Genomic DNA, 20,323 nt, shown 5'->3' on the forward strand with positions numbered 1-20,323 from the left:
AAAGGCGGCTGGGGCATCGTCATGGCGGGGCCCAGGCCCGCCAACCGCTTCCCCAGCGGCTCCTTAGGCAGCAGCGGAGGTGCCAGAGGGTCCAGCGACTCCGCCGAGATTTACGCGACTCCGGAGACGAGCGACGACAGCTATGAGCCCCCGAGCTTGCGTCGGCGCTCGGAGCGGGGCAGCTGTACCAGGCCGTCGACGCCTCTGATCTGGATGAGGTTGGTGCCGGCGCCTGATGGCCCACTATTGATGATGGCGTCTCCCGTAGAGGCGCGCGTAGCTAACGCTCCTTAGGATTATCACGTTTTGCTCCCTGCGAGGAATTGAAGTACCACCCCACTGGGGTATGTAAGGCGAAGGCCATGTCTTTTGTGAATATATATCCTTATTATGAATTGATACGAGACGCTAGTCCTGTCCCGGCTTGGCTCCCCCTTTCTTTCCTCACGAGGGCTTGGTGCTCTAGGCTAACAGGTCCCGGTCCCCAGGCAAGCTTCAGTCGTCGCTGGTATGCCAGGTCGCGATGTCGTGGTCAAGGCCAGGAGGGGAGCGGCCCGAGGTCCAGTAAGAGCCCCTGAGTCGCGATGCTCAGGAGGTCCCCTGTAGCGCTCAAGCAGCCTCTACTGGGTAAGAAAGATAGGCAACATTGCCGTTACAGCGCTGCAGTGGGCGAGGGTTTAGCGCTGAGTCGAATCAGTTTTAGTGTGACTTATCTTGTCGGTTCGGAGTAGTTTCCGGTGAAGTGCCGGGCCTGCGTGGCGGCAGCTGAGGTTTTGCTAGGTCAAGCCTTCACGAGCTCCTTCCCTCTCCCCCACACTTTCCTTCATGCTCTACGTCCTCAAGTCCCGGCCCTCGAGCGAGCTCAGCCGCCACTGGTATGACAGGTCGCGATGCCGTGGGTCAAGGCTAGGGGGTGAGGGCTGGAGAGCCAGTAAGAGCCCATGAGTCGCGATGCTCAGATGCCCCCCTTTTAATGTGCAAGTGGATTGTGCCAGAGAGAAGGAGAGGAGGCTCACATCATGCCCAGCGTTACTCCTGGAGCGGATCCTGCATACCAATCACGAGAGAAAGCAAGGTCTGTTGTTGCGGTTGCCAGCCAACCATTGGTCGCTCCGAGGGAGTGATTGAGGCACTGAGGGCCCGGTGAGGTGGCACCTTGCGGGGCTGCCGCGGCCAGAGCTCGATCGCTCAGATTTATCGGCGTTGCAGGGACGGACCCATGAGCAAGTGTCGTGCCAGAGCGAGCGGCTCCAAAGGTACGTGTGAATCGAGCAGGTGATTAGGTCGAGCACGTTAAGCATGAAGGAGCAAATCCATTTAGATAGATGCAGAAAAAGGCAAATGCCGCTGGGTCAGGCCCGAGTTGCTTGGGGATAATGCAGCCCGAGGGGCGCCCCCGATGTCGGTGTCAAAACCGGCGGATCTCGGGTAGGGGGTCCCGATCTGTACGTCTTAGGCTGATGGTAACAGGAAGCAAGGGACACAATGTTTACCCAGGTTTGGGCCCTCTTGATGGAGGTAAAACCCTACTTCCTGCTTGATTAATATTGAAGATATGTGTAGTACAAGAGTAGACCTACCACGAGGTCATAGAGGCTAAACCCTAGGAGCTAGAATATGATGGTATGATTGTAATTGTGATCGGTCTTCTAAGGACCATCCTCTCCGGTTTATATAGACACCGGAGAGAGCTAGGGTTTACATGGAGTCGGTTACAAGGAAGGAAATATAATATCCGGATCACCAAGCTTGTCTTCCACGCAAAGGAGAGTCCCATCCGGACATGGGCCGAAGTCTTGAGTCTTGTATCTTCACGCTTCAATAGTCCGGACGATGTATATAGTCCGGCTGTCTGGATACCCCCTAATCGAGGACTCCCTCAGTAGCCCCTGAACCAGGCTGCAATGACGATGGGTCCGGCGCGCAGTCTTGTCTTCGGCATTGCAAGGCGGGTTCCTCCCTCCGAATACTCCAAAGTTATTATCGAACACGTAAACCGTGTCCGGATCTGCAAGAGGATCTTCACACACCATTGTAGGGAACATAGCATAAATCCGATCTGCTGGCGATCTTTGTACGTCGTGCCCTTGCATCATGGCCTGGTCCAATACAAATTGGCGTTTCCTGCCCCACCTCGACTCGAGTTGCGAGGCGGTTTTATTGGCACGTCCTGCCAAAGCAGAGATCGTGTTCCTCCTTTTACGGGATCTTTCATCAATACGGGCGTGTGTGACCCTACGGCGACCGTTGGTATGACTCTGTGTATTTTAGATGAGTCTCAAGCGGTCACCCTGAGGACTCTTTGTCGGCGTTCTGGGAACGGGGGTCCCCAGACTTGCCTTCCCGCGGCCTGCGGCATGGCTCAAGGGGCAGCCCAGCACGGCCCACCTTCATCAGCACGAGCTCAAGACCCTCGCAAGGGGCCAAGCCTCGCGGGGTGGACGACAAGGAGCCTCCACTGGCGCGGCCTTGTCAGGCTGGCTCGCGAGGAGGCGGAGAGATCAAGGCGGGGTACCACATGAGGTGCCCATGACGCTAGCCATGACGACTAAGGGCGCCAGGCGGGCGCCAGCCCGTGCAGTGTCCCCCTTTCCTCTTTGGTGCAAAGGGAGCAAGCGTAGGCGAGAGCATCAAGCAAAGGCATCCATTTCGGTGTAACAAGACCAAGACCAGCAGAACGACAGGATGGAGGTCATCATGGATCCCAAGCCGGCGTCACCACCAGAGCCTTTGGCAGGCGAGGACCAACTTTAGTCAGGATAAGTGTACTAAATGCTCCCCTTCAAAATGGCCAATTGTTGGTGCCCTTCCATCTCAATATTTGGGAAGAGGCCCAGGGCCTTTGCCTATAAATAGGACTAGCCACCCACAAGGTAGAGGCACCTAGCGATCTGGTCATCACCAGGAAACCAGTAGAGAGAGCGACTGAACTCCCCCCAAAGGTTCATCGCACCAGCCAAGAACAGACCCTCGCGAGGCTGTTCTTCCTTGTATTGTTCATCATCAGCCCAAGAGGCAATCCACCACACCACACACTGGAGTAGGGTATTACACCACAATGGTGGCCTGAACCAGTATAAACTCTGTGTCTCTTGTGTTGTTCCTTTGATTGCTTAGATCATAGCGAGGCAGTGAGGTGCAGGTAGGTAGAGGGCGAAATCTCCGCGCGCACCCCAGTGTTCGAATCTAGAGGGTCTGCCAGAACCCAAAATCCGACATTTGGCGCGCCAGGTAGGGGGTGCGCCGGAGCTTCTCCTTCTGCCGACCCGCTCTCCGCCGACACCATGACTCGCCCTATGATGAGCGGCACGCCGCCCGCTCCGGTTGTTGGCACTAGCGCGGGGGCCAGGGGGCTCCAAGCCTTGGCCCCGGCCTTGCGACAGGTGCGGTGGCCGGACAAGTTACCGACGGCTTCCGTGGCCCCTTGGGAAGAGCTGCACAACCTCTTCCTCCCCAGGCACTCTGCACCGGCGCCCCCGGTCGTCGCGGCCCTCCTGGGCGGCTCACAGGCGCCACCTTCGGGCCGCCACGTCAGGCCATTCGTCCGCCAGGTCGGTGCTGCCTCCACGCGGCAGGGGGCTCCTTCAGGTCGGTCGGTGCCCAAGGCCGATCTGGCCTTCAGCTCGAAGGACCACCCCTCCAACTCGGCCTGCTCTGGCGCTCTCCCGATGTTGTGCACTCCCACCATCTGCCAGGTGGCCGTCACCAGTACTCTCATCAACGGCGGCTCGGGCCTCAGCGTGCTCTCGATTGAAGCCTTCAGCCTCCTCCACACACCACCAGAGCGGCTTCGGCCCAGCCGGCCCTTCTTGGGCGTCGGGGGCGGGTCCTCCAGCTCCCTGGGGCAGATCCGTCTCCCGGTAACCTTCGGCACCTACGACAACTTCCGCACGGAGCTAATCGACTTCGACATCACCCCCATCGGCCTCCCATACAACGCCATCCTCATCTACCCGGCGCTGGCCCGATTCATGGCTGCGACTCACCCGGCGTACAACTTCATGAAAATGCCCGGGAGCAGCAGCGTCCTCACCATGTGCGGAGACACCGGGGATGCATTGCAAGTGCTCAAGCTCACCTTCAAGGCGGCGGCGGCGGTGCAACCCGCCGACTCGGACGCCCCTGAGCCCAAGGGGGCTGCGCCGACAAAGAAGAAGCAGTTTTTCACCCAAGACAATGTAGAAACCAAGCAGATGCTGGTTGACGAGGACGGATCCACTGACGCCACCTTCACCATAGGCGCCAACCTCGAGCCCGAGCAGGAGGAGGCCCTGGTCAAGTTCCTGCGCGCGAACAAAAAGGTATTCGCATGGGAGCCCGATCAGCTGGCGGGGATCCGTAGAGGCGTAATCGAGCACCACCTCAATGTGTGCCCCAATGTCCGACCCGTGAAGCAAAAAGCAAGGCGGCAGTCCATGGAAAAGCAGGCTTTCATCGTCCAAGAGACCCGCAAGTTGGAGGCTGCGGGGGACATTCACGAGGTTCGGTACCCGGATTGGTTGGCCAACCCAATCGTTGTGCCGAAGAAAGGGGGGAAGGAACGTATGTGTGTTGACTTCACCGACCTCAACAAAGCTTGCCCGCAGGATCCGTTTCCGCTCCCCCGCATCGATCAGATCGTCGACTCCACCGCCGAGTGCGACCTGTTGTGTTTCTTGGATGCCTTCTCTGGGTATCACCAGATCAAGATGGCGGTAGAAGATGTGGAAGAAATGGCCTTCCTAACCCCGTCTGGGGTGTACTGCTACACATGCATGCCGTTTGGGTTGCGCAATGCGGGGGCGACCTTTCAGCGGCTGATGCACATCACCTTGGGCCCGCAGCTCGGGAAGAACGTTGAGGCTTACTGTAGGACCTTGAGAAGAGGTGTCTAGATGGGGTGATTAGACACTAAGAGCCAAAGTTGCAATTTTTAAGTTTCTTTAAAGTTTAAGTGGAGTTTAGGCACAAGTTTAACATTCACAACACATATCAAGCAAGCATGCAAAGAGTATATGAGCAGCGGAAAGTAAAGCATGCAACTTGCAAGAATGTAAAGGGAAGGGATTGGAGGATTCAAACGCAATTGGAGACACGGATGTTTTTGGCGTGGTTCCGATAAGTGGTGCTGTCGTACATCCACGTTGATGGAGACTTCAACCCACAAAGGGTAACGGTTGCGCGAGTCCACGAAGGGCTCCACCCACGAAGGGTCCACGAAGAAGCAACCTTGTCTATCCCACCATGGTCGTCGCCCACGAAGGACTTGCCTCACTAGCGGTAGATCTTCACGAAGTAGGCGATCTCCTTGCCCTTACAAACTCATTGGTTCAACTCCACAATCTTGTCGGAGGGTCCCAAGTGACACCTAGCCAATCTAGGAGACACCACTCTCCAAGAAGTAACAAATGGTGCGTTGATGATGAACTCCTTGCTCTTGTGCTTCAAATGATAGTATCCTCAACACTCAACTCTCTCTCATAGGATTTGGATCTTGTGGAAAGAGGGTTTGAGTGGAAAGCAACTTGGGGAAGGCTAGAGATCAAGATTCATATGGTAGGAATGGAATATCTTGGCCTCAACACATGAGTAGGTAGTTCTCTCTCAGAAATAGGATGCTGGAAGTGTAGGTTCAGTCTGATGGCTCTCTCCACGAATGAAGAGGAGGTGGAGGGGTATATATAGCCTCCACACAAAATCTAACCATTACACACAATCTACCACACTCGGGGGACCGAATTGTTAAACTCGGTCAGACCGATTTAGCAAATAATGTGACCGTTAGGGTTTTCGGTGGGACCGGAATGCAACTCGGTGGGACCGACTCGGTTTGGGTTAGGGCATAATGTAATCTCGGTAAGACCGATTACACAAACTTGGTGGGACCAATTTTGGTAATAAGCTTTCCAGACAGTTGGTCAGGCAAACTCGGTTTGACCGATTATCAAACTCGGTGGGACCAATTTTGATAATAAGTTAACCAGAGAGTTGGCATGTAATCTCGGTAGTACCGATTGCTCAAACTCGGTGAGACCGATTTTGATAATGGACATACACAGAGAGATTACAATCCCATCTCGGTGAGACCAAGATCCCTATCGGTGAGACCGATTTGCCTAGGATTTGTGGCATTGGCTAAGATATCCAAACTCGGTGGCGCCGGATAGAAAGAATCAGTGGGGCCGAGTTTGACTTTAGGTTTAGGACATATGTGTGGAAGTGGGAAAGAAGTTGAGGGTATTTGGAGCATATCACTAAGCACTTGAAGCAAGAGGCTCATTAAGCAACACCTCATCCCTCCTTGATAGTATTGGCTTTTCCTATAGACTCAATGTGATCTTGGATCACTAAAATGTAAAATGAAGAGTCTTGAGCTTGAAGCTTGAGCCAATCCTTTGTCCTTAGCATCTTGAAGGAGTTCCCACATCCTTTAGTCCATGCCACTCCATTGTTGAACTTATCTGAAACATACTAGATAAAAGTGTTAGTCCAACAAGAGATATGTTGTCATTAATTACCAAAACCACCTAGGGAGCACTTGTGCTTTCAATCTCCCCCTTTTTGGTAATTGATGGCAACATACATCAAAGCTTTACATAAAGATATAAGGAATAGAAAGTAAAGCTTTGGAAAGACATGTAACAAGCATAGGCTCCCCCTACATGTATGCAATCATGTGAATATGAAATATAGAAGCATGTGATAGCATAACCATGATAGAGCAGGCAATGTGTTACATGTATCTTGGCTATATGCATCAGAGCAAAAAGTATTAAAGAGAATACCTTCATGTCCATGAGTCCTTCTTGCAAACAGTATGTACATTAGCAAGAATTCCTCATACACATGATTGTGATGCATATACTTACCTTGTAGTCTTGAGTTGGCTTAGGATGAAATGAACCTGCGTAAACAAGGTTAGATAACACAGATACATCTACTAGCCAGAGCAAATAGAAGAAACCACAAGAATACCAAGACTGGGATGACATGTAGAGAGTGAGTACTGAGTACCACATTGGATTAGACATGTCCTCAGGAGTAAAGATATGCAATGAATTTAATTGATCTCTTTCCCTTAGATGTCTTGCTCCCCCTGAATCTAACATGGGATACTGGGAGAAGATAGGGAACAGAAAGTCAGCGCTGAAGGAAAACAGAGCTGAAAGATATGAATGATGATCAGAGCTAAAGCTCAGAGCTAATGTATGCTAATGCAAAATGAGCACAACAGATCATATGAACATGTCTCTCCCCTCAAGAAGACGTGTGGACATCTCTCCTCTTGAACACCAAGCATCTGGGATCCTTGAGAAATACTTTCTACTAGTATTCTCTCACCCTAGAGATCTCTCTCTCTCCCTGAAGGATCTCTCTCCCCCTATGAGATGTGATATCTCTCTAAATGATAAGCTTTGATGTGATCTCTCTCTCCCCCTTTGACATCAATTTCCAAGAAGGGCTTGATAAAGATGTAGTCTCTCTCTCCCTCTGGAATTTGTCGTGAATGGGTTTGATCCTTGAGTCACAACATAAAGAAATGATAAAAATGTGATGCTTGTAGAGGACAAGATTTATTGAGTGGAACTGGATCAGAAGAAACACAGAATATGTGGCAAAGAGTTTTTCCTGTTATGAAATCGGTGGCACCGAGTGGTATGCTTCGGTCGTACCGAAAAGATACGGTTGGACCAAAAATAATATATCGGTGTAACCGAGTTCATCGCAGAGAAAACACTTGTCACCTCAGCTCACTAGACTAGTAAGATCTCACAGAGATTTGCAAGGAATTAACTGAATGATATGCAAGGAATTAGATGCAGAAAATGCAGAGAAAACAGAAAGAAATCTAGATGAAGTTTTTTTTTGAAAGGGGAAACACAAATGCATGATACAAATGCAAAAACTCAGAAAAGAACACAGGAGAACTTCATCTACAGATGGTCGGCGACAAAGTCACCTATGTTAGAGCATATTGACTTAGGAGTCAAGTGAGATCACTCGATCATAGGCCATACTCATCGTTTAAGCTCAAAATGGGGTTGCCATTTTTCGTTTAAGCATCTTGATGTATTCACATCTTGTCGAGTTGCTTTAACTCATGACTCGGAGTAAAGCTTCTCTAATATGGAATAGCATACCTTGGTTGGTGGTGTTGTCCATGTAGTTGAACTTGCGTGGGTTTCTCAAGGTTGATGTGGCTCATCAAGAATTTGGAGCACCACTTGGAATTTGAGTCCATCTACCTACATGGGTTAGTTCTTGCAAGGAGGAGCACTTGTATATCCAAAAATGACAATCATGAAACTCAACATAGAATTTGTCAAAGGATATGTTTGAATGGTTTCGTGATTCCTTGTTTTCAACCACCTTGTGTAGAGACTTGGTGATGTAGAGATTGCTCAAGATGTGAGTAGGTTACAATATGGAGTTTGATTCAACCAAGTACCTACATGGGTTAGATAACAAGGAAGATACAAATATATCCAAGACATAAGTTTTTCATCATAAGAGAAATATCAAGGATTAGTCATAAGCTCATGTCTTGCATGTGTCCAATGGAGTTTCTACTCCAAGTTTGAAGAATCAATGATGTACAATTCTCCTCTTAACCTGCAAAACAATTTCTCATCAAGAGGTTTAGTGAATATATCCACTAATTCCTTTTCGGTGCGAACATGCTTAAGATCAATGTCACCCTTAGCAACATGATCTTGAATGAAATGATGACGAACTTCAATATGCTTAGTTCGAGAATGTTGCACAGGATTATGACCAATTTTGATAGCACTTTCATTATCACAAAGCAATGGAACATGTCTCACATATATCCCATAATCTTTAGGAGTTTGGGTCATCCAAAGTAATTGAGCACAACATGAACCAGCGGCAATATATTCAGCTTCGGCGGTGGATAAGGATACTGAGTTTTGTTTCTTGGAGGACCAAGACACAAGAGATCTACCAAGAAATTGACAAGTACCCGAAGTGGACTTTCTATCAACCTTGTCTCCGGCATAGTCCGAGTCGGAATAGCCAACAAGATCGAAAGAGGCCCTCTTAGGATACCAAATGCCAAAATTTGGTGTATGGATTAAGTATCTCATTGTCCTTTTCACGGCCTTAAGATGACATTCTTTAGGAGCAGCTTGATATCGTGCACACATGCACACACTTAGCATAATATCGGGACGTGAAGCACATAGATATAACAATGAACCAATCATAGAGCGATAAACCTTTTGATCAACCGGTTCACCATCTTTGGTCAAATCAAGATGTCCACTAGTAGGCATGGGTGTAGACATACCTTTGCATTCTTGCATATTGAACTTCTTGAATAAGTCCTTAGTGTACTTCGTTTGAGAGACAAAAGTACCTTCCTTAGTTTGCTTGATTTGCAACCCAAGAAAGAATTTGAGTTCACTCATCATAGACATCTCAAACTTCTCCAACATTAGCTTCCCAAACTTTTCACTAAAATGAGGGTTAGTTGAACCAAATATAATATCATCAACATAAATTTGGCACACAAAGAGTTCACCATTAACCCTTTTAGTAAAAAGAGTAGAATCAATTTTCCCAATTTCAAAGCCTTTTTCAATGAGGAACTTGGTCAAGCATTTATACCATGCTCTAGGAGCTTGTTTAAGTCCATAAAGAGCTTTGTGAAGTTTGTAAACATGATTGGGTTTCTTAGGATTGACAAAGCCGGGAGGTTGTTTAACATAAACTTCCTCCTCTATTTCACCATTTAGAAAAGCACTTTTAATGTCCATTTGGTACAAGGTGATATCATGGTGATTAGCATAGGCAAGTAAGATGCGAATGGACTCAAGTCTAGCAACGGGGGCGTAAGTCTCACCATAGTCCATACCTTCGACTTGTGTGTAGCCTTGGGCGACGAGACATGCTTTGTTGCAAACTACTTGTCCATCTTCATCTTGCTTGTTGCGAAACACCCATTTGGTACCGATGATATTGTGGTTGTTGTCGGGCTTCTCAACCAATGTCCAAACTTGGTTCCTCTCAAAGTTGTGTAGCTCTTCATGCATAGCATTTATCCAATTCGGATCTTCCAATGCTTCTTCGACCTTCATAGGTTGAATGCTAGAGATGAAAGAATAGTTTTCACAAAAGTTAGCTAAACAAGTTTTAGAGCGAGTGATTCTCCCGGTTTGAATGTCATTGTAGATTTGCTCGACAGGACGGTCTTTAGCAATTCTTGCTCGAACTCGTGAAAGCTTTTGCTTGGGTCTTCGTTGAACATCTTCTTCATCATGTTCTTCTTCTTGGCCTTCTTCATTGTTGGTGTTGTCGTTCTCTTGTCGTGGTGGAGAAGGTGGTTGTTGACGTTCGTCTTGATGCACTTCCTCGTTTTCTTCATCTTGGTGTGTCCCACTTGTGGATGCTTCCGTATCAACTCTTAGTTCACCTTGTCGTGAAGTAGAAGCTTCCACTTGGACAGACGAAGTACTCTCCTTCACCTCCGTTGGACGGACCTTGCCAATAGACAAGTCTTGGATTGCTTCTGAAGGATCTTTGTCTACTACATCAATTGGCAATTGCTCTACTTGCGAGCCGTTAGATTCATCAAACTTCACATCTACCGTCTCTTCAACCTTTAGGGTGAAATTGTTGTTGACACGGTAAGTGTGAGAGTTTGAGCCATAACCTAGTAGGAAACCTTCATGAGACTTAGGAGCAAATTTAGAACGACGATGCTTATCAAGAATGTAGCACTTTGAGCCGAATACTCGAAAGTATCCAACTTGGAGTTTGTTACCGGTGAGTAGCTCGTATGCCGTCTTGCCGAGTAGCTTGTAAAGATACAAGTGATTTGTTGCATGACAAGCTGTCTCAACCTCTTCTACCCAAAAGTGCTTCGGCGTCTTGTACTCATCAAGCATCGTTCTCGCCATTTCGATGAGCGTCCAGTTCTTCCTCTCAAGAACAACATTTTGTTGAGGTGTGTACGTAGCCGAGAACTCGTGTGAAATCCCTTCTTCGTCAAGAAAGGTGTCCACATTTGCGTTCTTGAACTCTGTTTCGTTGTCGCTGTGAACCTTCTTGATCTTCACTTCAAATTGGTTTTGGGCCTTCCTAGCGAAGTTTTTGAAGATCTTTTGGACCTGCGATTTATCATCGAGCAAGAACACCCAGGTAAATCTGGAAAAATCATCGACTATAACTAGACCAAAAGAATTTCCACCGAGACTCTTGTAAGAGTTGGGACCAAAGAGATCCATGTGAAGGAGCTCGAGTGGCCTCTTCGTAGTCATGATGTTATTCACGGGATGCCTTCCTCCAACCTGTTTACCTGCCTGACAAGCACTGCAAAGTCTATCCTTATCAAATATGACATCATTAACTCCAAGGATATGATTTCCCTTAATAAGCTTGTCAAGGTTTCTCATGCCAACATGACCTAATCGTCTATGCCATAACCAACCTTTTGAGGATTTAGCAATGAAGCAAGTTTTAGGTTGGGCCTTTTTAGTGAAATCAACAATGTAAAGATCACCTCTACGTATACCGGTAAAGACCATTTTATGATTGTCTCGACGAAACACTTGGCAATCAACTTCAGTAAATAAGACATTGAAACCAAAGTCAGCGAGTCTAGATACTGAAAGTAAGTTGTGTCCAAGAGATTCAACGAGCATGACATATTGTATGGAGCTATCATGTGAGATGGTCACCTTACCGAGGCCAACCACCTTACCCTTTGAGTTGTCACCGAAAGTGACATACTTTCGAGGACTATCATTATCAGCAAGCTCACGAAACATGTCTTTATCTCCAGTCATGTGATCGGTACATCCACTGTCAAGGACCCATTCCTTTCCTCCTGACATATATCCCCGAAGATTTGCCATAAGACCAAAATGTCTCATTGCATCATCAAGATTGAAGTCACTGTCATCATCCTCATCATAGTATCCATGTTCAACATCGTCATGTGGTGGATGAAATCCTAGACAGGGTGATTCATTAGAATGAGTTTGACAATGATCTTGTCTATGAATTTTTATAGCTTCGGAAATAATATCACTAATAATACCAACATTTCCTTTGGCACGCATAAGGTTTGTAAGCTCAAATAGACGATCACCAAACATAGGATCACTAGTATTCATTTTATTCAAAGCAATAGACTTATGGAGAATTTCATCTAGATTTTTCAAAGAATAATCAGGAAATCGTTCCTCAAGAAATTTCCATATAGTGTAGGCACACTCAAGAGTAGGCAGTTTTATAATCAAGTTTCTAGGCAAGCCTCTAGTGATAAGATTAATAGTTCTAACATTCCTAATCATGTCAATAGACTCATCAAGGGTAGGATGCATAGGATCAACACAAGGTGCACAAGGACTAGCAATGTACTTGTTCAAATGATATTGATTGACAATAACAAGCATCTCATTTTTTCACTCATGAAAATACTCTCCATCAAGAATAGGCACTCTATGTCTAAGACTCCCCAAAGTAGACTCATCCATCTTCCTCCAATGGTGATTAAACCAAGGCAATGGAGACCAAAGCTCTGATACCACTTGTAGGATGTTGAGAAGAGGTGTCTAGAGGGGGGGTGATTAGACACTAAGAGCCAAAGTTGCAGTTTTTAAGTTTCTTTAAAGTTTAAGGGGAGTTTAGGCACAAGTTTAACATTCACAACACATATCAAGCAAGCATGCAAAGAGTATATGAGCAGCGGAAAGTAAAGCATGCAACTTGCAAGAATGTAAAGGGAAGGGATTGGAGGATTCAAACGCAATTGGAGACACGGATGTTTTTGGCGTGGTTCCGATAGGTGGTGCTATCGTACATCCACGTTGATGGAGACTTCAACCCACGAAGGGTAACGGTTGCACGAGTCCATTGAGGGCTCCACCCACGAAGGGTCCACGAAGAAGCAACCTTGTCTATCCCACCATGGCCGTCGCCCACGAAGGACTTGCCTCACTAGCGGTAGATCTTCATGAAGTAGGCGATCTCCTTGCCCTTACAAACTCCGTGGTTCAACTCCATAATCTTGTCGGAGGCTCCCAAGTGACACCTAGCCAATCTAGGAGTACCCACTCTCCAAGAAGTAACAAATGGTGCGTTCATGATGAACTCCTTGCTCTTGTGCTTCAAATGATAGTCTCCCAAACACTCAACTCTCTCTCATAGGATTTGGATCTAGTGGAAAGAGGGTTTGAGTGGAAAGCAACTTGGGGAAGGCTAGAGATCAAGATTCATATGGTAGGAATGGAATATCTTGGCCTCAACACATGAGTAGGTAGTTCTCTCTCAGAAATAGGATGCTGGAAGTATAGGTTCAGTCTGATGGCTCTCTCCATGAATGAAGAGGAGGTGGAGGGGTATATATAGCCTCCACACAAAATCTAACCATTACACACAATCTACCAAACTCGATCGGAGCGAATCGTTAAACTCGGTCAGACCGATTTAGCAAATAATGTGACCGTTAGGGTTTTCGGTGGGACCGGAATGCAACTCGGTGGGACCGACTCAGTTAGGGTTAGGGCATAACGTAATCTCGGTAAGACCGATTACACAAACTCGGTGGGACCGATTTTGGTAATAAGCTTTCCAGAGAGTTGGTCAGGCAAACTCGGTTTGACCGATTATCAAACTCGGTGGGACCGATTTTGATAATAAGTTAACCAGAGAGTTTGCATTGTAATCTCTGTAGTACCGATTGCTCAAACTTGGTGAGACCGATTTTGATAATGGAAATACACAGAGAGATTACAATCCCATCTCGGTGAGACCGAGATCCCTATCGGTGAGACCGATTTGCCTAGGGTTTGTGGTAGTGGCTAAGATATCCAAACTCGATGGCGCCGGATAGAAAGAATCAGTGGGGCCGAGTTTGACTTTAGGTTTAGGACATATGTGTGTAAGTGGGAAAGAAGTTGAGGGTATTTGGAGCATATCACTAAGCAGTTGAAGCAAGAGGCTCATTAAGCAACACCTCATCCCTCCTTGATAGTATTGGCTTTTCCTCTAGACTCAATGTGATCTTGGATCACTAAAATGTAAAATGAAGAGTCTTGAGGTTGAAGCTTGAGCCAATCCTTTGTCCTTAGCATCTTGAAGGAGTTCCCACATCCTTTAGTCCATGCCACTCCATTGTTGAACTTATCTGAAACATACTAGATAAAAGTGTTAGTCCAACAAGAGATATGTTGTCATTAATTACCAAAACCACCTAGGGAGCACTTGTGCTTTCACTTACGTTGATGATATTGTGGTGAAGTCTCGCGAGGCCAAGACCCTGATCCAAGACCTGGAGGAAACCTTCGCGAGCCTCAGTGCCGTGAGCCTGCGGCTCAATCCAGAGAAGTGTGTGTTTGGGGTCCCCTCAGGCAAGCTCTTGGGCTTCCTTGTGTCCCACCGAGGCATCGAGGCTAACCTAGAAAATGTCAAGGCGGTCGAGGACATGAGCCCGCCAAAGACCCTCAGAGAAATGAAGAAGCTCACTGGGCGCGTGACAGCACTGGGATGCTTCATCTCCAAGTTGGGGGAGCGAGCGCTGCCTTTCTTCCAGCTGATGAAGAAAAAGGGACACTTCGAATGGACTGAAGAGGCAGACAAGGCATTCCAAGACCTCAAGAGGTACCTAACCAGCCCTCCGGTAATGGTGGCCCCGCGCCCTCAGGAGCCCCTGGTGCTCTACCTTGCAGCCACTCCCTACTCCGCCAGTGCAGCCCTAGTGGCGGTTAGGGAGGAGCGTCGGAACAAAGCCACGGCATCTGCCCGGGTCGAGGCGAAGCGTGAACAAGGAAAACCCGCAGAGACCGCTGCCACGGCCAAGAAGGATCAGCCGCCGCTGGGGGACACACTCAAGACAGTGGAAACCCCTCCCCCTAGCGACCAGCTACTGGGGGCTCCCCTGTCTCAGGAGGCGCCACTGTCTCCGGAGGGCGCCATCGACACCAGCGTTCCCAACCTCGTTGAACATCCTGTGTACTTCGTCAGCACAGTGTTGCGGGACGCAAGGGCGCGGTACCCCATGCCTCAGAAAGTTCTCCTCGTGCTATTGGTGGCCTCGCGCAAGCTGCGGCATTATTTTCAGGGCCACCCCATCAAGGCTGTCTCAGCGTACCCTTTGGAAAGGGTGCTCAGGAGCCCTAACTCAGCTGGAAGAGTCGCTGAGTGGAACATTGAACTGCAAGCATTTCAGCTCGAATTTAGCACAAGCAGAGTCATCAAGGGGGCCGCCTTGGCAGATTTTGCAGCGGAGTGGACGGAGGCGCCGGGCCTCAAGGCTGATGAAGATCGATCCCTCTCCCCGGGAAGCAAGGCACTGGACGGTTGGGTCATGTACTTCGACGGGGCGTTCTCCAGGCACGGCGCGGGGGCTGGTGTGGTGCTTATATCTCCTACCCAAGACAAGCTCTACTACGCCATGCAGCTCTGTTTCCAGCACGGAGAAAAGGTCTCCAACAACATAGCAGAATACGAAGGCTTGATAGCAGGGCTAAAGGCCGCGGCCACCCTTGGAGTAAAGCGTCTTACCATCAAAGGTGATTCACAACTCCTCGTCAACTTCTCCAACAAAGTATACGAGCCGAGGGATGAGCACATGGAAGCCTACCTTGCTGAGGTCCGCAGGATGGAGAAGCAGTTCTGGGGGCTGGAGTTACAGCACATGCCCCGTGGCACCAATCAGGAGGCCGATGACATCGCCAGACGAGCATCCAGACGACTACCTCAGGAGCCTGACGTCTTCGAAGAGCGGCTCTTCAAGCCCTCGACCACGCCATCACTGTCAAGCGCGGCGCAGCCTCGGGGGGAGCTCCCCAGCCGCCAACCTCGGGAGCCCCGGTCTGTGGCCCGGCCTCAGGGGCGTGTCTGCTCTTGACAATGGAGCCTCGGGAGGGGTGCTGGATCACGGAGCTCTGGAGCTATCTGACGCAAGGGATCTTGCCAGAGAGGGAAGAGGAAGCGGAGCCCGTGGCGCGCCAGGCCACAGCATACTACATCAGGGATGGAGAGCTCTACCGAAGGCGACCGAATGATGTGTCCCTACGCTGCATCTCCAGGGAGCAAGGGAAGGAACTGCTGGCGGATATACACAGTGGGGACTGTGGGCATCATTCATCATCGCGGACCCTCGTTGGCAAGGCGTTCTGCAGTGGGTTCTATTGGCCCACTGCGCTCAATGATGCCGTCAAACTGGTGAAGGCTTGCGAGACCTGCTAGTTCCACGCCAAGCAGATCCATCAGCGAGCTGGAGGTCTGCAAACTATACCCCTCTCATGGCCATTCGCAGTCTGGGGGCTGGATATGCTGGGCCCATTTCCTCAGGCGCCAGGGGGCTACCGCTACCTCTACGTCGCCGTGGACAAGTTCACTAAGTGGGCTGAAGTGGAAGCCGTCCGCACCATCCCTGCAGGGTCTGCGGTCAAGTTCATCAAGGGCATCGTGAGCCGGTTCGGGGTGCCGAACCGCATCATCATCGACAACGGTTTGCAGTTCACCAGTAACCTCTTCAAAACATACTGTGCTAACCTTGGAACACAGATATGCTACGCTTCAGTGGTGCACCCCCGGAGCAACGGTCAGGCCGAGCGGGCCAACGCGGAGGCCTTGAGGGGCCTCAAGACCAGGACATTCAAGAAGAAGTTGGAGGCTTGCGGCCGAGGTTGGTACGGCGAGCTCCGGTCCGTGTTGTGGTCCATCCGCACGACTGCGACCAAGCCAACTGGTGAGACCCCATTCTTCCTGGTCTACGGAGCTGAAGCGGTCCTCCCTCACGAGGTCAGACGTCGTTTCGCGCGGGTCCTGGCGTTCGACGAGGTGCAGCAGGGAGACTCGAACTGCCCCCAGAGCTCACATCTCGCGCTTCACCGGGGCGCGACGGCGGCCAGACCCGCTACCTCCCTCCAGGCGGGCGCGGCGGCGCGGAGGCTGATCGCGGCCACCACTGGAGGAGCCGCTGCTCGAAGAAGAGCCATCGAAGCTCGATGAACCTAGACCGCCACCTGCCGAGCACGCGCTGTTGTCTTCATCATCGCCGGGTCTAGACCCACGGCCGCGGTAGTCATTCTCAGGACAACACCCAGCACGGCGACCATCTTCCCCGAACACCCTCACGTAGAGGGTTGCATCGCCATCGAACTTGAAGTGCAGGGTGCACCGCCGGATCAGACCAGGCGCGCAGGCAAACGTTTGCCAGACGCGGGTCAGGGCCAAGCTCCCGGCTGCAAAGACCTCCAGCGAAGCCCAGGAAGCTCGGCCGCAGCAACCGTCCGCCTGAAGCCAGAGGCCACCCGGGGCGCTAGTAGGAAGCTCACCTAGGAGGAAGCGAGGAAGTTGGAGCCGGGTGCTGGTCGGTTCCGCCTCCCACACAACAAACTCCGGTAGTACCTCGGCCGAGTGGGAGCGCAGCCTAGGGGGTTGTGCGGCCATAGCGCGTCCCCCAGTAGCGGCAGGCCGCCCTTCACCACGCGGAAGGTCGCCTCCGCGACCGTGGGGAGCCGCCATGGGAGTCGCAGGGTGTTTGCGGGGACGGCCTTGACCATGCTTGGGTGGAGGAGAGTCAAGCTCCACCTGGCGGGCCTTCCCTTTCTCCGCGGCTGAGAACCTCTTTGGCGGAGCCATGAAGAAGGAAGAGAAGCAAGAGGGGATGGACCGGAAGGGCAGGCGCCCTCCCGTACTTATACCCAGAGGAGGCCAACCGCCGGCCCCCACGATCACAGGTAATCATGACCCGCTTTACACGCAGGGACTTGTCAGCTCGCGCAGTTGCCGAGGCGTCGTGGGGAGCGGAGCCGCCCACGTCCAATCAACCGCCATGCGGCGCCCAAGGCCGCAGGCTAATAGGGCCCGCGACACTTCGCACTTGCCCCTTCGCTTCTCTACTCAGCCAAGTTCGGGCGCGCCTTGGGCCCGGGGGCTACTGTCGGCGTTCTGGGAACGGGGGTCCCTAGACTTGCCTGCCTGCGGCCTGCGGCGTGGCTCAAGGGGCGGCCCAGCATGGCCCACCTTCATCAGCACGAGCTCAAGACCCTCACGAGGAGCCAAGCCTCGCGGGGTGGACGACAAGGAGCCTCCTCGGGCACGGCCTCGTCAGGCTGGCTCACGAGGAGTCGGAGAGATCAAGGCGGGGTACCTCACGAGGTGCCCATGACACAAGCCATGATGACCAAGGGCGCCAGGCGGGCACCAGCCCGCGCAATGTCCCCCTTTACTCTTTGGTGCAAAGGGAGCAAGCGCAGGCGAGAGCATCAAGCAAAGGCATCCATTTCGGTGCAACAAGACCAAGACCAGCAGAACGGTAGGATGGAGGTCATCGTGGAGCCCAAGCCGGCGTCGCCACCAGAGCTTTTGGCAGGCGAGGACCAACTTTAGTCAGGATAAGTGTAATAGATGTTCCCCTTCAAAACGGCCAATTGTTGGCGCCCTTCCCGCTCAATATTTGGGAAGAGGCCCAGGGCCTTTGCCTATAAATAGGACTAACCACCCACAAGGTAGAGGCACCTAGACATCGATCCGGTCATCACCAGGAAACCAGTAGAGAGAGCAACTGAACTCCCCCCAGAGGTTCATCGCACCAGCCAAGAACAGACCCTCGCGAGGCTGTTCTTCCTTGTATTGTTCATCATCAGCCCAAGAGGCAATCCACCACACCACACACTGGAGTAAGGTATTACACCACAATGGTGGCCTGAACCAGTATAAACTCTATGTCTCTTGTGTTGTTCCTTTGATTGCTTAGATCATAGCGAGGCGGTGAGGTGCAGGTAGGCAGAGGGCGAAATCTCCATGCGCACCCCAATGTTCAAATCTAGAGGGTCTGCCGGAACCCGAAATCCGACACTCTTGATATTCATCCCTTTTATAAAGGGGCAAGGCCTACGCCTCTTTTCCACCTCCCCTGCTCCTTCTCGCGCCTCGAGTTCTAACACCCAAGACCCAAGCTCCAACACCCCAGATCCTCCAACATGTCCGGATCCGGCGCAAAAGGCCGGTGGGTGGCCTCCTCGATTCAAGAGGAGGACATTATGAAGCTTAGGGAGGTCGGATACCTGACTGCCGATATCCAGCACAGGCTTCCTGCTCCGGTGCAAGTCATCCCTACGCCGGAGCCCAATGAGAGTGTTGTGTTCGTTCCTCACTTCCTCCGAGCACTGGGCCTCACCCTCGACCCCTTTGTGAGGGGGCTCATGTTCAACTATGGGTTGGATTTTCATGATTTGGCTCCAGACGCCATCCTCCATATCTCGTCGTTCATTATTGTGTGCGAGGCTTTTCTCCACGTCTCCCCACACTTCGGCTTATGGCTCAAGACCTTCAATGTGAAGCCGAAGATGATCGAGGGGCGACATGCGGAGTGCGGAGGTGCTATAATAAGCAGGAACGCTGATGCCCCATGGCCATAGGGTTCTTTCCCGGAAGTATCCGATGTGTGGCAATGGAGGTGGTTTTATGCTACATCTCCCAGAGGCACAAACTGGGTAGCCACCCCCGCGTTCCGCTCGGGCCCTCTGTCATAGTTGGCGTCTTGGACCGACGTAGTACGGAATTATGGGCCTGCTTGGGATGTACCAGAACTGCAGAATCGCATCCGGGAGCTTATTGAGAGGGACATAAATCTTGTCAGCATAATGCAAGTGATGTAATCCGACGGATGTTGCCGTGCAAACGTCGGCCTCTCCGGATGTGGGAGTTTAATCCGGAGGGTCTGCGGACTATTAAGCACTTCTTCGTCCTGAAGCTCGAAGGGATGTGCAAATTATTCTTCGGACCACAAGTAAAGTGTCCGGACACCACCGAGGATGCGGGTCTAAGCTGCAATCGCCTAGATGACCATGTAAGTAATCTTAAAGCCGGACACTTCATTTATATTTATCATAACTATTATTCTGAAAATCCCTCCGTGGCACGGAATGGCTCGACAAGGCGGAGAGAATCAGGTGTCCGGCGCCACTTCCTGAAGGCTCGCCTGGTCCAACCATTGCAAAGATGCTTGGCCGGGCGCTCAGCAAAATCCCCTCAAGGAAAGGCGAAGGAAAGGGCAGTGAAGCCGAACTTCTCACACTACGCATCCAGACCGGGGGAATTGCTACCTCTCCTATGGAGGATAGTCAAGAAGGGGAGGCTAAAGCCTCCTCCCCGCGCGAGAGGAAAAGGGCCGCCTCTGAAGACTTGGAGGCGGAGATGCCCAAGCAAGGGAAGAATGTATCACCAGGGGGCTTTGTCATGACGGGCACCCTCACCGCGTCGCACCCACCAACGGGCCAGCCCTCCATCGAGTTGTAAGTTGATCGTTAATTCGAAGGTATGGTGTTCCTCCGAGATCCATAACCGGTACTTCATCTTTTGC

Source organism: Triticum dicoccoides, chromosome 2B (assembly GCF_002162155.2).
Source record: "Triticum dicoccoides isolate Atlit2015 ecotype Zavitan chromosome 2B, WEW_v2.0, whole genome shotgun sequence".
In the NCBI taxonomy this organism is placed as follows: Eukaryota; Viridiplantae; Streptophyta; class Magnoliopsida; order Poales; family Poaceae; genus Triticum; species Triticum dicoccoides.